Source organism: Cryptomeria japonica, chromosome 7 (assembly GCF_030272615.1).
Source record: "Cryptomeria japonica chromosome 7, Sugi_1.0, whole genome shotgun sequence".
NCBI lineage: Eukaryota > Viridiplantae > Streptophyta > Pinopsida > Cupressales > Cupressaceae > Cryptomeria > Cryptomeria japonica.
In genome coordinates, this window is record NC_081411.1 from 322,218,234 (window position 1) to 322,223,335 (window position 5,102).

Here is a 5,102-nt window from a genome sequence, read left to right on the forward strand (position 1 = left end):
GAATCCTCACATGTCTTATTTTACCTTCCAAATTGGTATTGGATTTTATTTATGGCTGACTATTTGGTATTTAGACATTACACCTAATTAAGCCATCCTAATTTATTTCCTTGAGGTTGTGGTTAGTATATAAAGGGTGAATCATTGTGGAGAGAAAAACCTGTTGTCTTCTAACAATTACAGCAGAATTGAAATCCCTTAACCGGGTAAGCTCTAACAAGCTTGGTTACTTCTTAAATCATCTAACAAGGTGGTCAATTAGCTTATATTCTCAAATCCTCTACCGAGGTTACTCCTAATAGGTTATTTGATTTTTATCAAGGCATTTGTAAATCCCTTAACCGGGTGATTACTAACAGGATCAGTTCTTAACAAGACTTATCGTAAAAGCTTTAACAGGCTTGGCTCCTAACAGGGAGAACTTCAGAAGAGTTCAGATAGCTATCTTGTGAGTCTCATCTCATCATGGTTTTTACCTATTTGGGTTTTCCACATATAAACATTTGTGTCATGTGGTGAATATTTTTGTGGTTATGATATTATTTGTTGATTTGATTGACTACTTAACTATTCTATTAAGGCATGATAACTGGAAGCATTGAGAGATGAAGTGTGTTGATATATGATTAAGCATTTGGATGTTTACGAGATTAAAGTTGTTTACTGTTAAGTTGCTATAACAGTTAACTGGTTGATGTTGAGTATTCTTATGAGCTTTGATCTTGGCAGTGATATTTTTACATTGTGTGATTGAGTTTGAGTTTGGGAAATTTGTATATAGTTTTCCAGTTTACTGATTCACCCCCCCCCCCCCTCTCACTAATCTACTGGATACTTATTCTTTCATCATACCATTAGTTGCTAGCCTAGGGTGGGATTTGCATGCTTGGTTGAGTTTTTACCTAGCTATTGTGGGCATGTTTGTTGCCTCCTAAAGTTTTTTGGGGGTCATATTGATGTAGTTCTTGATGCGTGGGCTAAGATCTTGGCCTATGTAGGTCTCTCACAAACCCTTTGTTCGTTCTCCTAGTGTTTTGGCCTTCTTAGATCTAGTTTGACTTGAAAATATTTGTCTCTCAGGTGGGGCCTCTCTAGGATATTTATTCACCTATTCCTCTATTCTTAGTAGTGGTGTTGGTGGGGATGGTTTGATCTTGTTCTTGGTGGTTGTTTGGGCCCTAGATGTCACGAATCGCTAGTTGGACTTGTTGGCCCCTATTCTTCTTTGTAGCTTTTTTTATTGACCTTTCTAGGTGATTTCATCCCAATGTGCCTTGATGTTTAGGGGGCACCTATTTTGGTGATTCCTTCTCCCTCTACGGATGCCCTCCTAGAAGGTTGGGTGGTGATAGGCCCTAGTTTTTTCTTGTTGGTGATTTGTCTTCCATTGTGTACTTTTTTTGTAGTGGAACTTTTGAAGGTGGTTCTTTCTATGGATTTGGTCTTTATTGTTTCTCGCACTTTTGGTCCTATTAAGGTGAATCACTTGATGGTTTATATTATGCTCTTCATTTTTTCTAATCATATTGAAGTGGTTTCTATTAATTTTGTTGAAACTATGAATCTTTCTCATGATCCTATGAAGGAGGTTTCTAAGGTAGATTCTAGTCCCACAAGTCCTATGGAGGTGGATCTTTTTGTTTTAGCTACTACAGTTAGCTAGTTATTTTACCTTAGCTTTGGTTTAGCTATTGATTATAGCAGGTTATTTTCCCTTTGGTTTTTTTCAACTATTGATGTTAGCTGGTTATTTTCTTCACAAGGTTGCTAGGTGCCTTCCAAAAGTATTTAGTTTTTGAGATCTTTGTGTTCTCCTTCCTTGTTTGAGAATGTCTCTATTTAAGGTGGTCCTTCAGGAAAAAGGTTACAAGAAGCCTTTCAAAACTTTTGGTTATTTTTCTATCTCCTTATTTGGTTTGTTTCTAGTGCAAGGGTTTTTGTTTGGTTTATGGTGCGGGGTTCCTTCCCTAAACCCCCTATTTTGAATATGTGAATATTTGTAGCATTGAGAGCCTTGTTCCTACTGGGCCGCGGCTATGATCATATGCCTCTGTTTTAGAAAAGGGTCTTCTCTTTTTTGGTGTTCTAGTTGGGTGCTTCGATCAAAAGCCTCTCTTTCAAAAAAGGGGTTCCTCTTTTTTGGTGTTGGTGGTCTCACTGCTTGTGAGTTCCCCCTTGTTATGTTAAGGGTTACAACCCTCTCCCTCTTTAATCAAATAGAACATCTACTAATATAAATTATTAGACATGTAGCTCAATCTCATAGGATATTTTACTAAAGCTCAAAATGCTAAGAAAAAAATTATCTATTCAATATCACTTAATGACACATACTATCATTGTCCTTGTCCTACTATGTACCACACTATCAATATTATCCCCAAATGTGCCACCTCATTAGACCAATCATATACATGTTTATATGGCCTCCACATAATATCCTAATACCTCAAATTATTCAATACTATTAATAATTTAATAGTGCATTAACTCTCCCAAGTTCCACTCTCTAAACCTTCTTGACCACCCCATTTATATATGTGGTTGATATGGTTTCCTCTCATGTAACATCCCTTTTGATCACTATATTTTCATATGCTCCCATGCCTAGACCTACAAATGTCAAGATGATGTAATGCTCTACCTTGATCGATACACTACTAAAAGTAGGTCCCTATACAACTATGCTAACACATAGGGGCCCTAGTAAAATTCTTACCATCCTCCAGCATATTCAATACATAGTCTACTATCCCCATGTATAACATTATCCTTATCTTTTTTAGTAAAAAAATCCACTAATAAGACCCACCACACTAATAAAATCTCATATACTAGCCCTAATTATAAATTCATTCAAATATAATATCATACCCCATAATAGGACATCCCTCTACCCTCTCACATACTCTATCACACCATTCACATCACCTTTTTCTATACTACAACATAACCCTAATTATAGGTCTTAATAAGACACATCACATATCCTCTACTATCACTACCATCTACCCTCTCAAACTATGAAACATGCTAGTCTCAAACTTGCCACCAAATAGTCAAGGATACCAACATTAATGTGTATTCACCTTTGGCATTATGGCCATGTCATATAACCCAAATTCCAAAAATTCTTATTTCACCTCTCTTAACCCTTTCTATAAGTGTATTAGTATCAAATATCTATCCTATGCCACTAACATGGGTAAATCCTCCAACACCAAACCAATACCTCATTATCTTCTCTCTTCTTCATCCTATTCTCTCCCTATTTGCATTCTAGTACATCACCTCCCTTGCTTTCCTTCTGTTAGGAAAGTGTAGAACATATGAAGCCACTTTCCATATTGCACCTATGTAAACTTTGGCGTGTGCATAGACCTTTCCCATATTACCCCTACATAACAAACATATAGGAGTGAAACTTACATAGTGAATACACAAATGTCAAACAAGTTGGGTGCATACTCAATACTTCTGCATGTGTCACACATCCATGAAACCTTTGATCCCCCTTCCTCCTTTCCCCTACGCAAATGAAATACAAGTGCGGAACCTATGTAACCCCATCCTCCTTGCCCCTAAAGAACTGCCACACCTATGTGGTGCCTACATAAGATTTCTCCCTCTTGCCTACTACCTTCTTAACACAAAAAAAAGAATATGTTTCCTCTAACACTTGCATGGATGTTATATGTACCACATAAATATTCCCCTAAACTACCAAAGGATTTTATATCCTTTTTCACTAACCTCAGAAAATATAAAAAATTAAATAAACATAAAATAAACATTATTGGGGTAAAACACCTACCACCACTCCTTGTATCACAAGCTATAGATACTCAAAGATGTGATCACTTTGATGATCCAATTGAATATCCTTTGTATTCTCTCTTCTCTAAAGAAATCCTTTTCTCTTATTAAGAAAAGTAAAAAGGGGTATTCCCCTCTTTTCTTCATTTTTATCTCTTTTCCCATCGAAAACCTAACTTTTTCCTCTGGGTATTCTTCACTTTTTATTTCTTTTACCCTCCTAAGACTTCTTATACATTATTGGGGTAAAACACTAAAATCTAATCAATCCACCTTCCACATTTTTCTATAATTTCAAATTCAAACCAATGATACTAAAAGCTAAAAAAATGTCTTCTAATCTTCACCATCTATTTTAAATCCAAGGACAAATATCGGACCTCCACCCTTACACATTTCATCTAGAATCACTTATTCTCACTCCTTCCTCACATGTGTGAATTAGAATGCAACATGGAAAAGTCTTGATCCTTGATTTCAAACATATTCTCCACCTTTTGCTTGCATCTTCCATCTCTTCCCACTTTTTAGCTTCTCATTTCATCTTACATTGTAAGGAAATTTCATCACTTCATATTAATGATATCTCTTCTCATCTTGCTACTTCTGAGAAGTCTAGGATGCACACCCATGAAAATAAATCATAGCCGTAATTTCATTTTTTAACCTCCACCCTCAATGTCTAAGTTGTGAATTATATTTAAAGAGGCTTACCCAAAGGAAATTATCAATCCACATTCATAGTACTTACATCCTACCGAATTTGGCAATCTCAAGTAAAGAGCGTCCACATTACATCACATCACAATACATCGATTTAAAATCGGAGTGCATCAAAATCCAGTTGAATTAAGGTATAATGTTCATGTTTTGTCACATTTACATTGTTTTTAGCTTTATTCTAACTAAAGGTGTATGTGTCATTTTTTTTTAGTTTCATTTCTGATTTGTACATCTTCTTCTCATTTTGGTTCAAATTTTTCATTCATAAGTACTTAGCTCTAGATCTGTTGGTTATGATAGATGTTGTCAATTGATTAACTACTACATTAGAGCCTCAATTCTTTTTAAATGTTAGAATACAAATAAAATTATCATCTTTCACTTAGTCATTTTTATACATGTAAATTTGAACCAAATGTGAAAAAATTATATGTATTTATAAATTTGGCTTAGTGAGTTCAATACCTTTAACTCATTCTTGCCTCAATATCTAGATATTGATAAATGACTACAATGTTTAGGAGCACCTTTAGGAATTTTTTAGTTAATGATCTTCTTCTTGG